Raw genomic sequence first — 11,089 nt, forward strand, 5'->3', positions numbered from 1 at the left:
TCCCCTGTAGGGCTGCATATTGTCAGTTTAATGAATCTTCTCTTAGCAGATGTAGCAGGAGAAATGAAGTAAATTACATAAAGTATAGACAAGTTATGAAGACCTGACGCCATCCTGTTTTTGACCAAGAATGAAAATACGTCTTTCAATTGTAAGTCAGTTAACAGTAATGATGTATATATATCTTCAAAAAGTATCATACTTTACCACCTTTAATGTTTATTTATTGGTTCTGTAATTTTCTCCAGGCTAGTTAACGTAACAATATTGCTGCAAAGGTATACGACTACTGCAATATAATACAATTAATCGATCTCTAATATATATTCTGAAAAAGATGTTTCAAGAATTTTGCTGCAAATAATCATGCTGCTAATCTTAGTCTAAAGAAATATTTTTTAAATATAAATTTGATAAAAATAACAAATAACAATAATATCTATAAAAATAATATCTATGATAACGGTAATAACAAATAATTATCGGGAGTATTAAGGTAAAATAGGCTCAACATTTAAGTGGATTCAAACCTATTTGTCTTACAGAAAACAATTTGTATTACTAGAAAAGCCCTTGGGTGTTTAGTATTTTATCAATTTTTAAAATTAAACTTGTAAATCGATTTATAAGTTGATCATTTATATGAAAATAAGTTTGAGCAAAAAATATATACATATATAATTTTTAGGGTCCCAATTAGGGTTCGATTTTGGGTAAAAATAATTGGTGTTTTAAACGCCTAGCGGGGACCTCAAAATTTATCCTATAAAATTTTTTATTCTTTTAAATAATATATGTTGGATTTAATATTAATTACATAAAAGGAGCATGTTGAAAAAATTAAGATACGCCTCCGAGTTATAAAATACGCCACCAAGTTATAAAAAAGATTTTTGTAAAGAAATTTTTTTTTTTTAACCAATTTTAGAAGATTATGTAGAATAATTTCTTAATTTTTTCAACATGCTTAAGGTCTCGGCCAGGGGTTTAAAACACCCAACATTTTTGCCCAAAATCGAACTGACGGGGACCCTAAAAATTATATATATATTTTTTTGCTCAAACTTATTTTCATATAAAGGGTCAATTTATAAACCGATTCGGGAGTTCAATTTCAAAAATTGATAAAATATGAAACACCCTAGGGCTCCTGACTTTTCTAGTAATACAAATTGATAAAATATGACACCCTAAGGAGCCTTTTTTTCATAAAAACAATCAGTTAATCTTTTGGTTAAACTAAAATTAATAAAAACAATCAAATAACCCGTTAAAGCTCCCTAAACTGCTTTTTAATAACAATAAAATTAAACTTAAAAAATATACAAAATTTTTAGGAGTACTTTTTGATAAAAATTGGTCATGATAAAATAAATTAAAAATAATTAAGAACGTTTTTATCAAGATTTTTGTGTTTACGATGTTATTTATTTTTTACATGATTATATGAAAAATTGTAATATTGTTTAATCAGCGAAATAAAGGTTAATAATAATAATAAAAAAAAGAAGTGAAACTAAAGTCAAAAAATTCTTTTAAAAATGCAAGAAAACAAAACAAGCAACAACATAAGCAGAAATGGATCCAGCATTTTTTTATAGTTTAAGTTAACTTCAAAACATGGAGAATGTTGTTTTACGTAAGAGTCGTATTGAAAAACGAGCTCAATTTATTAATATATTATAATAGTATTATTATACAAATATACGATAAACACAAAGAAGAGATCGTAGATCACAGCTAGTAGTAGAAGAGTTGCTCGAGTCCGTTGTTGTTTAATAGGTTACTCCAAGAGAGCGAGGCTTCGATAGACACGCTATTTATACAAATTCCCAAGGGGGACATTAATAGTTTTATACAATCAGCTAATCGAAACGATTTACGTTTATGGCAATTTGATTAGCACAACAGAGAAAACTCCAAACATATATGAATCGGTAAATGTTAAAAGGGCGGAAGTCCAACTATGAAAACTTTTGGGAAACTAAAAAAAACTGCATTTTCCCCGAAGTAAGTTTTTGTTAATGGTTCAATAATTATTTTTTTTGAAGGTAAAAGCATTATCTTCTTCAAAAAAAATTATTAAACCATTAACAAAAATTTACTACGGGGGAAAATGCAGTTTTTTTTTAGTTTCGCGAAAGTTTTTATAGTTGGACTTCCGCCCTTTTAACATTTTATTTCTGTTAAAAAAGGATATTTGCAAAAAATTCGATGATTGGAACCTGAGATTAAAAAAGCTCCAAAATTTGAGACACTCCAAACATGAAAGCAACAAGTTGAAAAATACTCTTTTTATTATTCTTACCTAAGTTAATATCGATAAATTGTAAATTTTATAAAATAATTTCTTTGCGTTCAAAAATTTCCTCAAAAAAATTTGTAACCTCATTAAATTGACAGGAGTTCAAGCTTTAAAGGGGCATAATTTTTGAACGCTAAATGACTGTTGTGCGAAATTTAAAGTTTATTGATAAATATTAATTTAGTCAAAAATAGTAAAATAAAATTTTTATCTACTTGTTGCGCTCCAATTTAGGGCAAGGGCGGCTCAAATTTTGGGGCTTTTTTGTACTCATACACCAATCATCGTATTCTTTTGCAAAGCATCTTGATTTGAAATAAGTATAAACATTTAAATGTTTAGAGTTTACTTCATGTCTAGAAGTTAGCTATCGCAAACACTAAAAAAGTCTAAAATCGCTCCAGATAAGCACAAGAACGGAAAGGAATTGACCACGTACATTGTGATTTTATGCGTTGTTTTCTTAAACATGTTTTCTGTCATAAAATAGATAAATTTGTAAGGCATGTATGTAAACAGTGGTTTGTTGTTTCCTGGTTTTCATGGTTTTTTCATTTTAAAATTATATGATATATATATATATATATATATATATATATATATATATATATATATATATATATATATATATATATATATATATATATATTTGAAAGATGACATCTTGTATGAGCGTATATTATATATTATTTTAAAACATCAAGTAATACAGTTTCTCTCAATACAAATAATATTATTATATAAGAAATTTTCGCTGGGCTATGGATACCAGCATCATCAGCTTGTTTTACAAGCTGATGATGCTGGTATCCATAACCCAGCGATAAAATTGGCATAAACATCAAAAACTACAAACTATTTTTTGATAACAAAAATCTCATTCTTTTTTTTTATAATTTTCAGTTTAGCAAAATTACAAGCTATTTGCGTAGAGTTTGATATTAATAAATTTACTAATCTACAATTACTTTAAAGTTTGTTGTTTTATATTTTCATCGTTGATTATTAAAATACACGCTCTTTGGTTTTTTCGTTGAGCATTCTTCCCTGTCTAATAAACCTTTACTCTGAAATATTTTTTTCACAATAATATTGCGATTTTTCTTATCATATTGTGCACTCGCACTTTTGACAAAAAATTATTAATTTTTTTTTTGAATTTCGCTTACATTAGAATGTCACAGTACAATTATATGTCGTATATATGGTGTTACAATTAAAAAAAATTCCAATATCAGCATAATTAAAATAAGAAAAACACTCACATATATAAATATAAGCACTTATATATACACTTACAAATGTATAGATACGCACATATATAAACTGCTAACAATTAAACATAAGCTAGGATCTGAAACAAGATCACAAAATCTTGTCGTCAGAACCTTATAAAATAAAATAAAGCAAAATAAAGACAAGTATAACATACAATAAAATAAAGTAAAAATTAGAATGAAAAAATAATAAAATCCAAGTTAAATAACAATTTTCAAAATATTAGAAGCATCTGAGTATATTATCAAGTGAAAAAATAATTTTTTTTAGATTTTTGAAGTTGGTTGATCGAAATTCAAAAATTTCTATTAAGTTAATAATTTAAATAATAAAATGATTACATAAAAATTTTTATAATTTATTTATTGAAATTTTTATTGAACTTATCAATGTCTAAACAAGAAACTAATAGATAAAAAATAACAGTTCCTCGATGAATGATATCAGAGCTATATAATTGATTTTTTTACGAGATAAAATAATCACATTTAACTACAATTCCTCAAATGAAAAAATATTTAATTAATCTATACCAGAATACAAAGATGAATTAAGAAGCAATGGCTTCACTGGTTTTAATTCAAAGTATAACCCCAAAAAAGAGAAAAGAAGAAAAGAAAAAGAATTATAATATGGTTCAACCCCCCTGATAGTAAAGTGTTTCTACCAATGTCAGGCATATTTTCCTAAACTTAATTGACAAACATTTTCCAAAATTCCACCCCCTAAGTAAACTATTCAATCAAAATACCACTAAAGTGAGTTAAGCTGCACCAAAAATATCGAAAGAATAATATAAAGCCACAACAAGAAAATCATTTCAGAAAGACCTAGAGAACACCTACCCTGCAATTGCAAAAATAAAGAAACTGCCCTATAATAGGAAAATGTAAAGCATCTAATGTTATTTATAAATGTATAGTATCCCCCCCCCCACAACACTAAAAAATCCCCCCCCCCCTCCACAACACTCACAACAGAAAAAGTATATATTGGCCTAGCAGAAGGTGAATGGAAAAAATGATGAGCTGACTACAAACTCTCATTCACAAACAAAAAGCTGAAAAATTTAACCACCCTTTCAAAGTATATATAGCAGATAATAGAAAACTTAAAAATAACACCCAAATTAACCTGGTCAATAATTAAACAAATCCCCACCTACAGCAACGTAACAAAAAAATGCTTGCTTTGCCTTCATGAAAAACTTTGCATAACATCATACAAAGATACGCAAGAATTATTAAATAAAAAATCAGAAATAATCTCAAGTGCCGTCATGAAAACAAGTTCTTGCTTGACAACCTTGAGCCCAAAGATTAAAAAACCAAATTGTTTTGGAACGTCACGATGTGTATTAAGAGTACCGAAACATGGGGTTACTTTATTCCACTTTATTGCAATTTTTAGATTTAGCGATCAATTTTGCTCTAATCAAAATTTTTTTCAATTTTTTTTTATTCACAATATTTTTAAAGATATCAACCTTTAATTCGAGCTCATTGATTTATAAAATAAATTATTAAAAGATATACTTTTTATTTTTTCAAAATATGGCATAATGTTACCTTGGGTTGGTGTTTCTTTATGCAGTGTAGGGGAGACCGGGGCACGTTTGCCCACGGGATAGTTTGGCCCATTCGAGTTTGTTCAAAAGCTAGACGCTTTAACAAGCTAAGAATCTAAGTGAAGGTTGGTAGTAATTCAATCGTTTTCTCAAAAAAAAATCATATTTATTGGACCATATTTGAGTGTGTGGGACCGTTTTAACAATTTTTGATACATCAAAGTAATTTTGAAAAACTTGTTTAACGTGTTTATACTCACTGACGTTTGACAGAACAGCATTATTCAAGTGCCATATTTAAAGCTCATAGTGTAAGGACTATTTTAGTATATAATGTTCCACAAAATTAGTTGATGGATTAAGGAGAAAGTTGTTCATACTCTAAACATGACGATGGAGCAGATTGGCCCGATACAACCGGGGCACGTTGGCCATGTGGCCAACTTGCCCCGTAGATTTTAAAAATAATTCGGGTAAATTTGTGACGGAAAAATTGTTTGTGTTATAAAAGTATTAAAACTTGTAAAACATATTAGATCAGAAATAAGCCTTATAAATAAATTGGCATTTGTTTTTATACGTTTTTGTGGGTTTTATACCTCGGTAATAAGAAAATATCACTCGTATATATAATATTTAAATTTGGATAAACTATCTTATTATAAAAAGTAAGTTTAACTTAGGTTTACATGTCTAAACTAAAATATTGTATATATTTATATATTATTATATATATTATTTAACTTATAATACAACTTATATATGTAAATTTAATCGATATTTAAACTTTTACATACTAGTTATACTTACATATATAAGTTTAATACTTTATACACTTAACTTTTCATGCTTAACACTTAAAATTATATATGATAAATAATTTAATATGACATGAGTTATGTAAATTATTAACGATTAAAAGTAAATAAGCATTTAGTATTTTAAAATAGAAAAATATAAAATGTAATTTTTTAAATATAAGTATGCAGGTATATAATTAACTAAATAAAAAAGAAATTGTTAAATATAAAACTTGTAATAAAGTAATGTATTTTTGGTTTTTGGATTTTTTTTAGACCTACCTAAAAATGGTACGAAATTATATTTACAAGTCACAACGTAGAAAAGTGTCAGAAAAAATAATGTTATTGGCAGTGATACAAGTTACAAAATGTAAAATATCAATTAGAGCAGTTAGTAGAGAATTTAATATACCACGTAAGACTCTAGGAAGGTATTGCATATCCAAAAGATTGCCATCTACATCAAATGCTTTGGTTCAAACTAAAGTAGAACTTGATTGCCAAGTGGTTCTTTCAAATTCTAACAATGATAACACACTTGAGTTTGATGTTACTGCAACAGTACATAAGCCTAATGCAGAACATACGCCTGATAACGCAGCTACAGAGAGAGATTTACTATTATCTGAATTAGATAAAAAAACCCTGGCATAAGTTTGGCTATGCCAAAAGATTTCAGGTATTTCTATTTTCTATAACTAATATGAATATAATTTAGTACTGTAACTTATTTAAACATTTAATAAGGTATTTCAATATAAAACACTGCTATGGTATATTTAAAATTTTTAACTTTTTTAGAGACTGAGACAGATACCTAATATGATTTTAATGTTTATGTCTAATGGTAATATATATTTTATATTTCTTTAGGTATTTGAACCTGAGCAGGAAGTTTTGCTTGAAGAATACCTAATGAAAGCAAGTGATATTTACTTTGGTCTTTCTCCTAAAGAAGTTCGACGGTTTGCTCATCCAAATGCTGTTGCTTGTAGCAGGAAAATTCCTCACTCATGGATAGAACTTCAATCTGCTGGTAGTGATTTGTTCTCCGGATTCTTAAAAAGGCATCCAAAGCTTTCTATATGCTCTCCTCAAGAAACAAGTTTAGCTTGGTGCACAAGTTTTAATAAACATAATGTAAATTTTTTTTTTGACAACTTAAGCAATGTTTTGACAAGGTTAAAAGTACGTGCTTCAGACATTTGGAACATTGATGAGACTGGAATCACAACAGTGCAGCGGCCTGATCGTGTTGTTGCACGTAGGGGCAACAACACGATATAGGTCGAGTAACATCAGGAGAAAGAGGAGCATTAGCGACAATGGCTTTGGCGGTTAGTGCGATTGGCAATAGCATACCTCCATATATTATCTTTCCCAGTGTTAATTTTAAATCTCACTTTATTTGTATCGGACAAATAAGATGTGATGGATCAGCACATTCTTCAGGGTAGATGACAGAGACAAATTTTCTTAAATATATCAAACATTTTTCTATCCATGCATGTTGTTCCAGTGATCGCCCTTGTCTGGTTTTGATTGACAACCACAGCTTTCATCTTGATGCAGCAGTACTTGATTTTTGTAAAGAAAATGCACACTTTTATCTTTTCCAGCACACTGAATAAATTACAACCATTAGATAGAAGAGTTTATTGTCCTTTTAAAAAGTTTGTGAACTAAGCATGTAATGCATGGGTTACTGTAAACAAACAACCTATGACTATCTATGACATACCTGGTATAGAAAAAAACAGCACTTCCTAATGCTATAACTCCAAGGAACATAATTAGTGGTTTCCAAGCAACGGGTATTTATCCATTTAACATAGATATTTTTTCAGAAAGTGATTTTTTGCCATCATATTTAACAGATAGACCAGACCCTAGTACTAAAATCTCATCTGTGGATTTTAGCATCATTGAACAAGCACTTAGAAACGAAGTTTCAGCTGAGGATTGTAAACAAACACCAAGCAACGAAGTTTCATCTGTGGATTGTAAACAAAAAAAATTCAAAAAATTTAATTCAAATGAATCAAAATCTAAGAAAGGAAATTTTCCAGATTTAGACAGCACATCAGGTGCTACTCCAAACTCTTCACTTATACTATCTCCTAAAAAAGAGAGGCCTTTTGAAAAAGCTCAGCCTAGAAAAAACAATGTAAATAAGCTCAGAAATTGGAAATCAATTTCTGCTATATAAGCTGATACACTAGTTAGAAAAGCCTTGCAACAGGAACAGAAAGCAGTAAAAGAAAAAAAAAACAGAAGGGCTCAAAATAAAAAACTATTTTCTATCAAAGAAGCCGGTCCAAGTAACTCTAAAATAAGCAAGATTTTTGCCAGTCAACCTGTAAAAGAAAAATGCAACAAGAAAAACAAAGATGGTAATGAGGAAAATGTCTTGTGTCTTAGTTGCTTCAAATCATTCTCAAACAGCCTTCCAGGTGCTGTGTGGATACAGTGTTCAAGCTGTCAGTGTTGGGCCCATGTGAGTCGTGTAGAAAAAGATGCAAAGGGGTAAGATTATAAATGTTTATACTGTTGTTAAATAAAATGTTATTATTGTATTTTGTTTTTACTTCATTTTTTTGTAGTTTATTGTTTTAAAGTTGTTCCAATTTTGTTTTATCAAGTTATAAAGTTGTTTGTTTCATCAAATTGTAAAGTTGTTTTTTGCTCAATGAGCGTTTTCCCACCTCAAAGTTTGCCATAAGTTGTATGTGGGCCAACCTGCGCCAACCTAACCCAATAACGGGGTAGGTTGGCCCTCCCGATATGACCTAACAAAAACAGTTTTAAATGTGTTGAAAAGCTATTATGAACTTTTATTAATGTTTTTTCCGAATAGTCTAGGGACTAGTCAACCTTTTTCCAAAAAAAAAAAAAATTAAAAAAAAAGAAGCTAAAAAGTGACTTTTTAGCTTTTCATCAAGGAAAAAATAGCGGGCCAACGTGCCCTGGTCTCCCCTATACTTGTTGCGCTGTTTTGTTTCATTTACTTACAATTTACTTAAGTAAATACCTTCATAATGTTAGAGCAAATACTTACCTAAAATTTACATCAAGAAATACTTCTGTTTTGTTTAAATAATTGTCCTCAGATCAATTTAAAGCAAAAGAAAAATAGAAATTATACAGAAAACTTTGTATATTGTACTAATTTTTTTCTGTTCTATAACATAAAAATAAATGTTAATAATAAAAAAATAACTAAATTGGTAGGTAGGAAACAACTCTATATAAATATTTAATGTTTAAAAATAATTGTTTTAGTCAGATTTAAAGACACGTAGCCTAGACTTATATTTACTGTTAGATGTTGCACTAGAGTTATCAAATTTAACTTTTTTTTCATTTCTGGGGTGCTTCTAGGGCATTTTTGATTGGTATAACTTCTGATTCTTCTGAGTCAGGACAGATTCCTTTTCCTGGTGGAACATTTAGTTTCTTTTTGCGCTTTAATATTCAAGTTCCAAGGTCTGCACGATTGTCGTTCAAATGACTGATAACAGATGATCGATCCTGCAGTGGCAATCGATTAATAAGAGGTTCTTTATTGCAAGGATAAATTCCACACTTAGCAAAACCTGATATTAAATTTTCACTTGAAGTGTCTTTTGTTAATTCCAGCACTTTTTTTAGAAGTGATGGAAGCATCCTTTTTGAAGTGTTGCTGATTTTTTCCTTGAATTCAGTTGAACAGTTTTCCATTTACTTTTTAGTGGCCTAAAATAGGCAACATCAAGAGGCTGTGTCAAATGTGACGAGTTAGGAGGTAAACACAAAAATACTTTGTTATTTACTTGACACAGTTTTAAAACATTCTGACTAATGTGTGATGATAAATTATCCCCAATAAGAACATTTTTTCCAGTATATGAAGCAGGTGAGCAGTAAACAACTCCTCAAATGTGACACTATCTAACCATCCATGTTTTGCGTGATTGTACCTAGTCCAAGGGGACCGTTTTCAGTCCATGTTGACCACAGATTTTCTAATTTGTAAACAACATAAGGTGGTATTGTACATCCAGCAGCGTTGCCGCAAAGCATGACTGAAATATTGGACTTTGATGAGTTCATTACTCTTTCAGGGTATTACAACCTCTACGAAAAATAATTTTTTTGCGGCCTGGGTCATCACTTAGGTTTGTTTTGTCATAGTTGTATATATTTTCTGCTGGCACATTTGTAAAAACTTGGTAGAGTTTTTCAATAAACTTGCTTAAGGTTTTTTCGTTAACATTTTATATTAGCTGGCAACCACGTAGTTAGCAATAAAAACAATTTACTCAATTCAAAACCTGGAAAATTGTTTCTAAACTGTTAAATAGATTTGTTTTGGGAAACGAAATAATCCTTTAAAATAAATCTAAAATCCAATTCACCAACAGGGAATCCAAACTCAGACACTTCCAAGATGTGAGAAACAAAGCAGATTCTTCCAAAGCAGTAAATGTTGTAGGATGTCCTGGTTGTCCATTGTGTTTTAGCTTTAGTTTACTTTGGATAGTAGTTCTAGATATGTCAAAATGTTTAGATGCTACTCTCTGACTCATTCTGCCTTCATTAATAGCATTAAGGCACTGTTGGAGCTTTTCTTGAGAATAATCTACATATTTTCTGGAGCCCGGTCTCCTAGAATACATTCTTGGGATTTTCATAAGCTAAAATATAAATCAATCAATATATTTTACCAACAACAAAAATACTGTTTACAGTATAAAATACAGTTTTTGTAAAATTATTACAATACTATTATTATGAATAAAAAATGTAAAGGAACTTTTTTGAAGAGGAATGAATATTGCAAATAATAAGTAAAAACTAATTCATAGCAGAAACTTAACATAATTCAAAAACAGACAAACAACAACAACAACAAAATCATTAACATATATTATATATATTATTAATATATATTATATTAAATATTTATGACTTTATTATATTTGTTATAATAATAATGATAATTATACATTTAATAAAGAAATAAATCATACCACCAAAATAAATAAATAAAAAGTATATTTATTTAATTACGGCGATCTATACTGAAGGCCTTGCCATCGCAAAAACATCGTATTTGACCGGCGGCCTATTTTTTAAACGGCAAAAACAAAACAA

The sequence above is a fragment of the Hydra vulgaris genome, chromosome 14 (genome assembly GCF_038396675.1).
Source record: "Hydra vulgaris chromosome 14, alternate assembly HydraT2T_AEP".
NCBI lineage: Eukaryota > Metazoa > Cnidaria > Hydrozoa > Anthoathecata > Hydridae > Hydra > Hydra vulgaris.